The following is a 14,399-nucleotide window of genomic DNA, read 5'->3' on the forward strand; positions in this document are numbered from 1 at the left end:
TGGCTCAAGATATGTAAATATAAACTCTGATCAATATTTTGTTGGAAAAAAATTCTTCATGGTAGGGAAGTATTAGTGTTAGAAGAGGAATTATTTCAAATAAAATTTATCTGAACAATGCAAAAAAAAAAACCTCAGCAGAATGATTGGGCAATCCTTCCCCCAAACCAGAGTGGGTTATGAGAATTATAACCAACAATGAGGTCTGACTGGGATGTGAGAGCATTTGTCAGAAATAGTGAAGTGAGACGTGGTTTTGTTTTGCTTTACATTCCTATTTTAGCCAAACCACTATTCGTTTATATCATGTATGTCTCAGCGTGTTTTCTCAAATTGTCAAATTCTTTTCACAGCAAAATTACTTTTACACATTTCCTGTTTGGGAAAACACACTCACACACTTGGCACACTCTCACACACACATGGCTGGCTGAAGTGGGAAATGGTAGAACCCTGTGGTGAGGAAGGTGGCACTAACTAGCATTTACCCTTTGGTCCAGCAATCCCAATTTCAAGAATTTACTCTAATAGTATACTTCCACAAACAGGAAAAACACAAGGTTACTTATTACAACTTCATATAACATAGGCTGTCACTATTAGCCTTATTTGGCCTACAACTCTAGATCCTCCTGACTCAGCTTCTGTAGTGCTGAAATTAAAAGTATGTACTGCCTGCCACCATATGGAATATGTGTGTATATATGTGTGTGTGTGCACGCACAGGACAGAGAAAAAGAAAGAGGGAGAGGGAGGGAGAGAGAGAGAGAGAGAGAGAGAGAGAGAGAGAGAGTGTCAGTCCTGGAGCTTGAACTTGGGCCTGGCCTGGGCACTATCCCTGAAACTTTTTGCTCAAGGATAGCTCTACAACTTGAGCCACAGCTTCACTTTTGGCTTTTTGGTAGCTAATTGGAAATAAGTCTCTCAGACTTCCTTGCCTAGGCTAGCACTGAGCCATGATCCTCATATACTCAGCCTCCTGAACAGCTCAGACTCAGGTTACAGGCATGAGCCACTGGCACCTGGCTAGAATTTTTAATGTGTTTTTTTTCTTTGAAAAATGCATTGTAGTGAGAGAAAAGCGAGGGAAGGGATAACAAGTATGACAAGAAATGTACTCACTACCTTACATATGTAACTGTAACCCCTCTGTACATTACCTTACATTAAAATTAGACTTTTAGAAACAATGCATTGTACTCATAACCTGTGTTCTGGAATTGAAACTCCCCCTACCCTTTTTTTAACAATACTTAATATGATTTTTTTAAAATTTTTAGATGACTTTATTTAAAAAAGAAATGAACTAGTTATAAAAAATCTTTGCTCCAAATAGTATCTTACAAATTTTTTGCTGGGTTTTGTGCCTTAAAGATTACTATAGAAATGATTTCCAATATCATAAATAAATGATTACTTTTTCTCCAGGGTTGAGTTTTTGTAGTGCAGTTAGTACTTACAAAAACAGAAAATGGAAAAGTTTATAAATTTGTACCATTTATAAAAGTGTTTCAACTTTGTGTAGTGTTCCTTTATATACAACAAATGAAACATTAATAAATACATTTTTTACAAATGTGGCAAAGCCTCTGAAACACGATGCTTTTTATGTTTTTCTTAGCTTATCTTGGAAAAACAAAGCTTTGTTAAAGTTGATTTCTGTTCTATGTAAACATGAAGTTCTTGTCTTTAGTAGGCTCAATTAAGTTTTGAAGGCATTTAAATTATTTTTTAAATGCCTTTTTTAATGACTTAAGATTTTTATTTTTTGAAAGATGTAGGCTTGCTGTATTGCCTAGGGTGACCTTGCATTCTTTATCTCAATTGAGCTTCAGTCTCCCTAGTAACTGGGACTACAGGTATACTCCAACATACCTGCTTCTGGAATGATTCCCATGCCTATTCCTTGGAGACTGGTTGCATAAACTGTGTTATGTCTACACAAGGAAATGAGATAGCCATTTAAAAATGAAGGGTGACGGTATGACTCAAGTGGTAGATCATCATCAGCCTTGAGCAAAAACGCCACGTGAGAGCAAGAGGTTCTGAGTTCAAACCCCACCCAATACCACACACACACACACACACACACACACACACACACACATACCACTCATGTAAAAAATGAACGTTTCAGAAGGGCAAAGGGAAGGGCAAAAGAGAATGTTTCTATATATGAAGATGGAAGAAGGAATCTTACTGAAAGTTGTTAAGCAATAGTGGTGAGAGCAGGTAAAGAGAGCAACAGAAAAGGGAATTTTGATTAAAATATAATATATGCACATGAGAAATACCATGGTGAAACTTCATAGCACAATTATTACACACAGAGAAAAATGACAGGAGAGTGAAATAATCTCTATGGAGAGGGGATTATTTGTTTGCCTGTGTGGAAATTCAACAATGAAATCTCTTAAAATTGTTTTAAGAAGGAAGGAGAGGGTAAGGAGGGTGATAGAGGAGACAAGGTTGATATGGTATAAGCCCCATCTTGTACAATGAATGTATGCTAATAAAATTCTTTTAATAAAGATTTCTATGGGGCTTGGGATATAGCCTAGTGGCAAGAGTGCCTGCCTCGGATACACGAGGCCCTAGGTTCGATTCCCCAGCACCACATATACAGAAAACGGCCAGAAGCGGTGCTGTGGCTCAAGTGGCAGAGTGCTAGCCTTGAGCGGGAAGAAGCCAGGGACAGTGCTCAGGCCCTGAGTCCAAGGCCCACGACTGGCCAAAAAAAAAAAAAAGATTTCTATGAAGTACTATCAGTGAGTTTCAGGATATTAGCAAATAATAAAAATCAAAGTATGAAAGAACCTAAGTGGTGTACCTTTATATATGTGAGTATTTCTTTCTTCATGTGATAAAATCATGTACTTAAAAGTCCAAAATATAGAAAAGATAGGTCTAGGACAAATATAGGAAAAAAATGAGTAAGAGTGGTATGCAAGGAATAGGGATGGCAGTAAAAATTTTCTGAGAGTTCTTTTTTTTTTTTCAGGTATTGATGTTTGAACTCAGGGCCTCGAGCTTGCTTGGCTAGCTTGCTCATAGCTGGCAATCTACCATTTGAGCCTCCAGCAGCAGTGGATCACAGAACAGACCAAACAGCTGAACTGCAGCTGTTCTCTGTAATTCCCCCATGGGAGAGATTAGATACAAAGAAGAAAGATTCCCATGAAATGTGGAAGCTAGTCTGGGTTTGCAGCCTGATGTCCCATAGGAGCCAATAACTTTTGGCATAATTCCACAGTTATATATGTGATATGTGTGTATGTATGTATGTATATCTCTCTCTCTATATATATATGTATATATATTTATATTTATCTATTTACATGGGCTCCTCTTATGGGACCACATAAAACATGTCAATGCTAAAGGAAGCCCAAAGTTATGACTGCCTCAATTACTTACAACTTATTTATACTGGACTGGGAATGTGACCTAGTGGCAAGAATGCTTGCCTCATATACATGAAGCCCTAGGTTTGATTCCTCAGCACCACATATATAGAAAAGGCCAGAAGTGGTGCTGTGGCTCAAGTTGGCAGAGTGCTAGCCTTGAGCAAAAGAAGTCAGGGACAGTGCTCAGGCCCTGAGTCCAAGCCCCAGGACTGGCAAAACAATAATAATAATTTACTTATTTATACTGTCTACAAATCCAGGTACTAGTTGCCAATCAGAAGGGACATTTTTGCCATAGGAATGTTTCTCAATAATGTTGGAATAATTTGAGCATCAAAAAGAATAATGGCAGGGCACTGGTGGCTCACACCTGTAATCCTAGCTACTCAGTAGGTTGAGATCTGAGGATCACGGTTCAAAGCCAGCCCCAGGCAGGAAAGTCTGAGCGATTAACCACCATAAGAAAAAAAAAGGAAGTGGATCTGTGGCTCCAAGTGGTAGAGCACTAGCCTTGAGCAAAAGAGCTCAGGGACAGCACCCAGGCTCTGAGTTCAAGCCCCACCAGGCCCGGAGTTCAAGCCCCACCACCGACCAAAAACACACAAAAAGAATAATGAAGCTGGGTGTGCTGGTACACACCTATAATATTGGCATTCAGGAGACTGAGGTTAGAGGATTGTGAGTTTGTGCCCAACCTGATCTATATAATGAGTTTCAGGCCAGGATAGCTAAATAGTGAGACTGTGTCTCAAAATTATTAAAATGCTAATTATAAGGCTTATTAAAGTAGGTAGCCGTGGCTGGGAATGTGGCCTAGTGGTAGAGTGCTTGCCTAGCATGCACAAAGCCCTGGGTTCGATTCATCAGCACCACATATACAGAAAAAGCTACAAGTGGTGCTGTGGCTCAAGTGGTAGAGTACTAGCTGGTAGCCAATGAATGAGAACACCACGCAGTATTCAGGCAGAAGAGAGAAAAGTTTATTCCCAAACTGCTGGGCTGTGGCCCAGATCACTCGTGGCCTGAGAAGGACTGAGCCACTTCTGGGCTATGCCTTATCTAAGGCAGAGGCAGGACGGTATGGCCAAGTGAAGGTAGGGGGCTGCCTCCAAGTGTTCCTGAAACCTAGTTAACAGAGGTACTGGGTGGAGACTTAAACAGGTGGGGCAACATCTGCATGGAGTCCCCACGGGGGTGGACCTTACACTAATTAATAAGACATTAACGAAATGTATGTCAGTAGTGTTATGCCAAAATAAATAAGTTAATAAAATATACAGAAAAAGGGATTAAAAATTGAAAGCTCTTCTTTATAGAAAAAAATCCATTAGTAAATACAGAAGGAATTACATTAAAGCTACCACTTTAATCAGTTCAGGCAAAGATGTTGACTGCCTCAGATGTTGAACACAGTTGAGTGCAAGATTGTTAGAAAACAGTTTATTCATAAAATAGCCAAGTTTCGATCTGCTCCATAGATTACTTTATTAACTATAAGAAGAAAAGCCATTGTTTCACAGATTTGGCATCTGGCAGTCACCCCCTGAACAGAAAGATTGAACTTCAGATCACTAGCCATCACTAATCTCATATAAATTGTTCTTTGATGTGAAGCAGTACATACACAAACTCAATTATGCAGTACCCTTATCAAAACTGTTTAACTTGAATCCAATCATGAGGAAACAACAAACAAATCTCTGAATTGGATTTTACAGAATAACTTGGGTAGATCATTTTTTAAGTCAATGTTGTAAAAAAAATAATTTAAAAAGATTAAGTGAACTGTCTAAGATTAAGAGAATAGGACTGGGGCCAGAGGCTAGCAAGGGAGGAGGAATAGAGCTTACATCTGTAATCCTAGCTACTTGGTAGAGAATGAGAGGATTGTAGTTCAGCCATTTTGCAGCCAGGGCAAAAAAAAAAATCACAAGACCCCACCCCCCACCCCCCGCAGTTCAGCCATAGCTGAGCAAAGTGATACACACCTATCATCCTAACTACTGGAGACTCTGATATCCATAGGTTCATAGGCTGTTTAAGACAAAAGCAAAACTTTACCTCAGAACTAAGCAGACCAAAAAGGGATAGAGGCATGCTTCAAATGGTAGAGTGCCTGCTTACCAAACAGGAAGCTCTGAGCTCAAACCCTAGGATTTTCAAAAAAAAAAAAAAAAAAAAAAAGAGAGTGGGAAGAGGGGCCATGAATATAGCTCAGTGGTACAGCACTTACCTAGGGTGTGCAAGGGCCTAGATTTCATCCTCAGTACCGCAAAGAGTGAATAATGGCCAAGTCACACCTGTAGTCCTAACTATTCAGGATGCAAAGATCTGTTGTTTTAAGCTAGCCCCTGCAGGAGAGTCCATGAGACTCTTATCTCCAATGAGGCACCAGAAAACCAGAAATGCAGCTGAGGCTCAAAGTGCTAGATTGTTAGCCTTGAGCACAAAATCTCGGGGATAACACTCAGGCCCTGAGTTCAAGCCCCATGATTGACAAAAAAAAGAGTAAATAATGATAAAAGAATAAAAATCCTGGCTGAAAACTATGTGAAATTTGATTGGATTCTGGGCTAGAGAAATCAAAAGTGACAATTGAAGAAATTTCAATGTAGATGACATTGGAAGCCATTAGGAGTATGGCAAAGAAGAAATAATGGAAAATCAAGAGACACAGGGTAAAAAAAGACAAACAACTACAAAAGCAATACTTACAAAACTGTTTGGTGTAAGTGAACTGAACACCTCATGGGGGGAAAGGGAAATGGGGAGTAGGGAGGGGGGAATGAGGGACGAGGTAACAAACAGTACAAGAAATGTATCCAATGCCTAATGTATGAAACTGTAACCTCTCTGTACATCAGTTTGATAATAAAAATTTGAAAAAAAAAAAGTAAAAGAAATAATGGGAGCCACTGGCATGTGCTTGTAATCCCAGCACCTGAAAGACTGAGGTACTATTAACACTTGAGTTTAAGAGTTTGAGACTAGCCTGGGCAATACTTTGTCTGAGAGAAAGAGTGACAGAGACAGAGACAGAGACAGAGACAGAGGCAGAAAGACAGAGTCAGAGACAAAGGCAGAAAGACAGAGTCAGAGAGACAAAGACAAAGGGAGAGATAAAGACAAAGACAGAAGCAGAAAGAGAGAGAATGACAGAGAGCCAGAGATAAAAACATAGAGAGAGCCAGAGACTGAGCAACAGAGAAAGAACTTGGCTTGAACAGAGACAGACATACAGACAGACAGAGATGACTGCCTGTTTTTGCCTTTCAGAGTAAAGAAAAATTTTCATCCCTCCCTTGCAGCTATGCATGACAATAGATATGGTCAATAGATATGATGTGAAACCCTCAGGAAGATTTCTTGAAGAGAAGGACTAGCTCTTGTTATTTCCTTACTCTTTCCTGCTACTTGGAATATAGGCACAAAGGCTAGAACTCATGTTGCTATATGAATGAGACTATAAGATGGAAGGAGATGGGTAATTGGAGTTTGTGCATCTATAGATTTCTTTTACATAAGTGAAGCATTTTTAAGTCAACATTTGTGGATTTTAGTCATAATAGCTGAACTTAATCTTTTTATATGATTCTTTTTTTTTCTTTATCTTGCTGGCAAAGGAGTAACTCAATACCTTTCCCTTATTAGGCAAGTGCTCTATCATTTGAACCATGCCCATAGCGTTTTGTATGCTTTAGTTATTTTTTAGGTAAAGTCTCAAATTGTTGCCTGGGGCTGGCTTCAGGCTATGATTCTCCTACCTATACCTCTGCTTAGCTCAGACCACAGGTTTGTACTATCAGCTTCCACTGATTGGTGGAAATGAGAAATTTTACTAAATGTTTGCCAGGCCCAGCCTTGAACTGTGATCCATCAAATCTCTGTCTTCCAAAGAGCTGGATTACAGGTATATGCCACCAGGCCTGGCTGACATAGTTTATTACATGTGCAAAGTTAATGTCTGCCTTTCTCAAGGATACTTTCACCCTGTCTAGCTCACTTCAATGTGGACTCTAGTTCTTATTTTATGTTTCCCTTCCCCACTCATTGGCCAAGGGTTAGAATAAGGACAGGTGGAGGAGACTTACAAATATCCAATAGCTTTTATTCCAGTGCTAAGATTGGAACTCAGGGCCTCATACAAACTAGTCAATCATTCTTTCAGGTAGCTACCCCCAGGCTTACTACCATGTCAATTGAAGGTGAATTGTCCTTAAGTTATGAATTGGCAGGAGTAGGGGGAAGGGAAATACACAAAGACAGCCTCTCCTTTAAATCCCTTTTATTCGGCTCTCTGGTTATGGTGAATGAAAGCTCATTTTCCCCATCTTCTTACCCTTCTGCTTGAATGTCTTCTTTGCTGTCTCTTTTTTCATGTTGCCCGTGCTCTTTCACTTATATCCAGGAAAGGAAAAGCTGACATACACATGTCTCAGCATCTTCATTTAACAATAGAGAAAGTTACAGTTTTCTGTGGATGTTTTTACTGTGCTTTTATTTAATTTCCAGTAAGACGAGAAGAGCACATTTGCTCCCTAGTGTATCAACAACAGTTAAATAGGCAGGAAACAATCCCAATAACTGTAGGAAAGAGCCTCACTGGTTACTATAGTGATAAGTAGTGATGGAACCATTGTGATATGATACATGTGAACCAGACTAAATTCTCAGAAGCATCTCCCATGCACAAGAAGCATGGATGTATATGGGTGAGTTCCTTAACAAATGGCAGAGAACTTGAGCCCCAAGTGAGGCACTAGAGGTAGGGCGATGAGTTTTTGTCATCCAGATGTTTAAAGTAAAGCTTCTAACCTCAGATTGTAAGAGCTACTTGTCCTTTAAAGGAGTTGTTGTTTGTCAGGACAGAGGATCAGGGCAATATAATGTTTTTCAAGCACATCATCATCACTTCTTTCCCAGACTTCTGTTCAGTAATGATATTAAATCAAGCCTTTGGGTAATTTTTTAAATGCTGGCTCTGGCTGTCTGCATCAATAGCCTCACCAAGGACTTTGTTTACTCTTTTCTTCACTAAATGGACAAAAGTCAAGAATCCTCTGAATCATGTGGCTCTAGGCAATTTCAAATCCATGCTCTTCTTTAAATCAGCCCTTTTATTTTCAATACATCAAGACACAGTTTGAGCAACAAGAAGGATATAAAAAAAATAACACAACGTAATCCAAACAGTGCCTTCCTCAGAGCTGAGAAGCAATTAAGTTCAAATCAGCCTCACTTAAGTAAGACTGCAGCTCCAGGCATTCCTGTTGCCTCCATCTAGGAAGGCTGAGTGAAATAGAAAAGTAAACAAACAATTATCTATACAATTAGATCAATATGGCAAACAACCTTCCTTAAAAGCATCCTCTGAAGACAGAGTGGAATTATAAGACAGATAACTGCCTTCCATTTCTTCAACTTGTTTTTGTATAAATACCATTCCAAAGGGCAGAGGGCATATGCTGTTTCTTCTCCGTTTCTCCCTCCTACGTGTTATCTGCCCGTCTTTGCCTAACCTGCTCTGACCCCCATGGGATGGTCTTTACCTATGAGCTTCTGCTTTGCCTGAGCTATGGAAATCATGGTGGGAAAGAGACTGAAGGGCAGGAGCAAGAGGTCAGGGAGTTGATTCCATCATGATCAATATTGTCCACTAAGTCAAAGTCAAAGTGTGGTTGCCTCCCTCCAGCTAGTTTCTGCCATTTTCCACAGCTCCAGCTTGGAGCTAAGATGCCGAAATGCCAGTCTTCTCTGTGTCCAGTCAGGTCCACAAGCCAAGCAATGAGTAGTCCCTGGGTGCTTCACCCTCTCTCGTTGGTTGTTTCAACCCAGTCCATACCTTTATAAGCATTTCCTTTAAAAGTTTATTCAAGCCAGGTGCCAATAGATTACGCCTGTAATCCTAGCTATGCAGAAAGCTGTGATCTGAGAATTGTGGTTCAAGACCAGCTCAGCCAGGAAAGGCTGTGAGACGCTTAACTCAAATAAACCACCAAATCACCAGAAGTGGAACTGAGCTTTGACTTAAATAGTAGAGCACTAGCATTGAGCAAAAATGCTCAGGGATAGCACCCAGGCCCCGAGTTCAAGCCCCAGAACAAGTACCAAAAAAAAAAAAGTTTATTCAAGCCAAGTGCTGGTGGCCTACACTTGTAATTCAAGTGTAAGATCTGAGGATTATGTTTCAAAGACAACCCAGGTAGCAAAGTTTGTGAAACTCCTATTTCCAATTAACCACCAAAAAGCTGAAAATGGAGGAGTGGCTCAAGTGGTAGAGCAGGAGACTTGGATGAAAAAGCTGAGAGACAGCACCCAGGTCCTGAGTTCAAACCTTAGTACTAGCACACATACAAGTCTATTCAAACTTCCAAGTACATTTGTCAAGTTTCTCCCAGTTGACCCTTTGATGGTCAGCTTTGTCAGGATGGTTTACTATGGCAGCTAAAAAGAGAGACTGAAACTAGAAATATTTTGTATGTTATGTTTTCAAATCATTCCTTTAAAATTATTTCAAAAACAAGCTGGGTGTGATGGTGCATACCTATAATTCCAGGATTTGAGAGGCTCAAGGGAGGATCTCAAGTTCCAAATCAGTGTAAGAGAGATATGCTGAGACTCTCTCTCTCTCAAATTTTTCAACAATATTGTAATTACAGTATATATGAACAGTATATACTAGTCTAAATTTGCTGAGATGAAAAAAAAGAAAGTGCTTGATTTTTTTTTCTCGGAGGTGAAAGGTCTTCATAATAGTTTAAATAGAGAAAAAGGAGCATGAGTCAGCCTGTCATTCTTTTCATTTGTTTTCATGTTTGGAATAAAAACGTGAAAGTTTCCAGGCAACAGTGGTTCACACCTATAATCATAGCTACTCAGGGTGCTAAGATCTGAAGATTGCAATTTGAAGCCAGTCGATGAAGGAAAGTCCATGAGAACCTCTTTTGTTGTTGTTGGTAGTCATGAAGCCTGGGCGCTGTCCTTGAGCTCTTTTGCTCTATAACTTTGAGCCACAGCTCCACTTCTCGTTTTCGGATGGTTAATTGGAGACAAGCGTCTCAGGGACTTTTCTACCCTGGCTGGCTTTGAACCGTGATCCTCAGTTCTCAGCCCTCGAGGAGCAAGGATTGTAGGCATGAGCCACCAGCACCCAACTCAGGAGACTCGTATCTCCTGTGGTTCAAATAGTAGAGTGCTAGTCTTGAGCACACAAGCTCATGTACAGAGCTCATGTACACACACACCCAACTTGGAGGTCACAGCTATTGCCACAAATGTAGAGAAACCCCTCTAGCTTAAAAAATTAAGCAACTTTTACCCTAGAGGCTGGAAATCATGATGTCTACAATGAACTAGGTCAGAGTGCACTGGGAACATTAGAGGCAGAGCCAGCAGAGCTAAAAGGACCTGAGCAGATGTGTATAAGACTAAGCACCAGGCCCTGTACACACCAGAGATCATTCTCTAGGGAGTGTGTGTACTCGTAAGGCCTGACTATTATCTCTGAGCATGTATTTGGTATAAAAGGAGAAGTTTCTTAGAATACACTAGTGGATCCTGTGTGTGTCTATGGGAATAGGCAGTAAGAGGACAGATTTTTAAAACAGATATTTGGGGTGTGTGTGTGTGTGTGTGTGTGTGTGTGTGTGTGTGTGTGTGTGTGTGTGTATGGTGGGGATTGATCCTAGGCCTTCACAAATAATAAGCAAGTGATCTAGTAGTGAGCTATACCGTACAGACCTAGACCAGAAAATTTCCCTCCCCTCCTTCATTTCTTCCTCCCACCCTCCCTTTCTTTCTCTCTTCCTTTCTTTTCCTTCCTTCCTTCATTTCCATATATATTTTCCTTAATCCTTTTTTCCCTTCCATCTTTCTTTTCCTTCCTCCCTTCCTTATTTCCTACTTCTTTCTTTTTCTTGACACAAGGTATTGCTAGGGAGACCAAAAGTGAACTAATAGAATTCAAAGGGAACTATGATTGTGAAAAGAGAAAAAGTTTCATCTTTTTTTTATTAACTTCAAACCGAAATCAACATGTCTTTTGACTGTGCATGTCGACAATAAACCACTATACTGTACATTTTTAACAATAAGAAATCTCAGGCATTGTCATATTATATAAATCCTTTATGATTAACACAGTCCTTTAAGATTTGTCAAAAAGCTCATTGCTAGACCTAATGAAAATCAACTGTGGCCCCAGCTACTAAGGCAGAGGTAGGAGGGTTACAATTTGAAGTTGGCTAAGCAAAAGCACGAGGCCATATTAAAAAAAAACTACAAAAGCACAAAGGACTGAGGGTGAAGATTAAGTGGTAGAATGCTTAACCAGAAAGTACGAAGTCCTGAATTCAATCCCCAGTACTGCTAAAAAGAAAGACAAAAGGAAAGAAAGGAAGAAAAAGGAACCATCTATATTATTGAGCTATAAAATATTAGTACTGTGATAACTACATTTCAATGCAATTAGTGTCCTTTATGACCTTAGAACTTTTATTTATTTAGAAGCATTATCGTGCAGACTGCAGAAGGGTCCATGGCACAAAAATCTTAACAGTTATCAGCCTCAAATAATCAGAAATTGTTGAGAAATGTTTTTAAGTTTCTATTGAGTTTTTTTTAGGTTCAATGACCACTGCAGTTCCTACCCTTTGAATGATCAGAATCATTTGGTTTCCATTGGGTTCAGGAGGAAATAATTCTTGTCATTTTGGAAACCACATTTTCCCAGATTAAAGCACAAAGGTCAAAACTGACAAGTTTAATAAGTCCAAGTCATTGCTTGTAAATACCTGCTGTCTTAGCAGAAGCAGCAAGCAGCCTTTTCAACATTTGGTCTGCCCTAATATGTTTATATTTGGGTTACATGGAGTCACCACTGCCAGCAAATTTCCAGCTGATCCTGCAGGATTGCTTCCTTCTTGAGTCTCTATTTATGATATGGATTATTTGCATTGCTCCTGTAGGAAACCAGTATACCTCATTCCCAAATATACTTGTTAAGCATGAGGATTATTTTGAGCTGATAATTTTGAGAAAAGACAATGTCAGGAGAAACTCTGAAAATGTAATTATAGGGGAAAATTAAATCCATAAAAGGCATCTCTATTTCAAATGGTATCACTCTCTTACATGCACACATGTGTGCACATGTACACATACACTACTCAGAAGAGAAGGACTATTACATCACTCCAGACTATTGTCAATGGAGAAGGTACCAACTTCTGCAGTTAACCCTTACCCCCCCACACCTTTTTTTCCCAGTTCTGGAGTTTGGACTGGGGGCCTAAGCATTGTACCTGTCTTCTTTTTGCTCAAGGCTAGCACTCTACCTCTTGAGCCACAGCACCATTTCTGGCTTTTTCTGTTTATGTGGTGCTGAGGAATCGAACCAAGGGCTTCATGCATGCTAGACAAGCACTCTACCACTAAGCCACATTCCTAGCTGCCCTTACCCTTTTTTTTTACAATGCTTTTTCTTGGCATCTTCCTAAAACCGGCCTTCTCCTACCAGACCTGGGAACTTTTTTCTCTGCGAGGGTCCATTTACATATTTATATAATCATTCTCAAGCCATTGTTGGTAACACATGACCTTCTAGACTCAGAAAATAACAAATAGGCACACAGAGATAAAGGTCATCAAGGCAATTTACTTCTACACAGAGGGTATTCTGCCACTCTCTCCAGAGTTAGGCAGGCATACCAAGTGGGACAATCTACTTGGTTTTTATCCCTACCCAAGGAGTGATACTGACCCTCCTCCTTGTTAAGGAGTAATGCTTACGTTTTATTCACAATTGGTTACCAGTGTGATGGAAGTTAGAAAGCCCTCCAACCATCAGTGAAAAAGATCCCACTCAAGTGGAGCAGTGAGAATGATGCTTTAACTCTGTTAGTAGGAACTCATACCCTTGACATGTTTGGCTGGTTATGAACAATACAGCTGATATTTGCAGTTTAAACTTCCAGGAAATAGTATAAAATGATGGTAGTTACAAGATGGAGAAACTTTGGTTTGACAGAAAAGGTTGTTGTTTTTTCATACTACACAAAATTATCAATATAGGCAACCAAGCCTCAAATAGAAGACAAGAAATATACTGTCATCTATGGAATGCAGGGATTATAAAGCCCTCATGCTGGATTTCCCCTTCTTTGTTTATATCAGGAACTGATAGGGCTGGGAGTATGGCCTAGTGGCAAGAGTACTTGCCTCCTACACATGAAGCTCTCAGTTTGATTCCCCAGCACCACATATATGGAAAACGGCCAGAGGGGGCGCTGTGGCTCAAGTGGCAGAGTTCTAGCCTTGAGCAAGAAGAGGCCAGGGACAGTGTTCAGGCCTTGAGTCCAAGGCCCAGGACTGGCCAAAAAAAAAAAAAGAAACTGATAGTACATAAACTTAGCTTCACCATTTGAAACTTACTCAGTTCTCCTTGGTATGTGTATCTATCTACATAAGATATGCATATTATTAAACATTTGCTTAGCCAGGCACTAGTGGCTCACACCTAGCTACTGAAGAGGCTAACAACTTGGAGGATTAAAGTTAGCCCAGGCAGAAAAGTCCCAAGACTCCATCTCTAATAATGCTGCATTGTATGTGTAGGTCAAGTGGTAGAACACTAGCCATGAGGAAAACAAAAGTGAGCAAGAGTTTGAGGCCTTGAGTTCAAGCCCTGGAACTGACAAACATAAAACAAAATGACAGCAACAAAAGACATAATATATATGTGTATATATACATATATAATATATAAATATGTATATACATATATATAACTATTGAAACACAAATACTTTGATTTTAAAGGCATTTTTGTTTGGTAAAATCTGTGTTCAAGTTAATTGTATTGTGTTAACATCAGCTTTCTAGTTTTAACTCCTAACTCCCTGCCCCCATCTTTAACATACATTCTATGCATCAACAATACCAGCATGATGTTTCATAATGGCATACTTCATATTACTTCTTGGGTTTATTATC

The sequence above is a fragment of the Perognathus longimembris genome, chromosome 28 (assembly GCF_023159225.1).
Source record: "Perognathus longimembris pacificus isolate PPM17 chromosome 28, ASM2315922v1, whole genome shotgun sequence".
Taxonomy (NCBI): Eukaryota; Metazoa; Chordata; class Mammalia; order Rodentia; family Heteromyidae; genus Perognathus; species Perognathus longimembris.